Here is a 586-nt window from a genome sequence, read left to right on the forward strand (position 1 = left end):
TGGCAACCCACTCCAATATTCTTGCCTGGAGAATCCCCATGGACAGAGGAGCCTGACAGGCTATAGTCCACGGGGTCGCAAAGAGTTGGACACAATCGAGCAACTAAGCACAGCACAGCACAGCACAATGACCTGTGTTTTATAAAATTTATTTTGTTAAGTATACTTGAATTACAATGTTGTATTAATTTATGCTGTATGGCAAAGTGATACGGTTATACATATATATTTTTCCTATTCTTTTGCATTATGGTGTATCATGGATATTGAATATAGTTTCCTGTGCTATACAATAGGACCTTGTTGTTTATCCCTTCTATATATAGCAGTTTGCATCTGCAAATCCCAAACTCCCACTCCCATCTCTCCCCCACTCCCCTGCCCCTTGGCCACCACAAGTCTGTTCTCTGTGTCAAACCACAGCTGTCTTTATTAACATAAAGATAGCTTTCACAAAAGTGCTGGGTTGCAGAGATGTGAGACTGTAGACTCTGGATGGAAAATATTAAGGGAGATTGAGAGACTGAAATAAGTCATACTCAAAGTCTCTTTAGGTAAGAAATATGAAAATTCTTCAGATGCTGCC

The sequence above is a fragment of the Bison bison genome, unplaced genomic scaffold, assembly GCF_000754665.1.
Source record: "Bison bison bison isolate TAMUID 2011002044 unplaced genomic scaffold, Bison_UMD1.0 scf7180017864529, whole genome shotgun sequence".
NCBI classification, from domain to species: domain Eukaryota; kingdom Metazoa; phylum Chordata; class Mammalia; order Artiodactyla; family Bovidae; genus Bison; species Bison bison.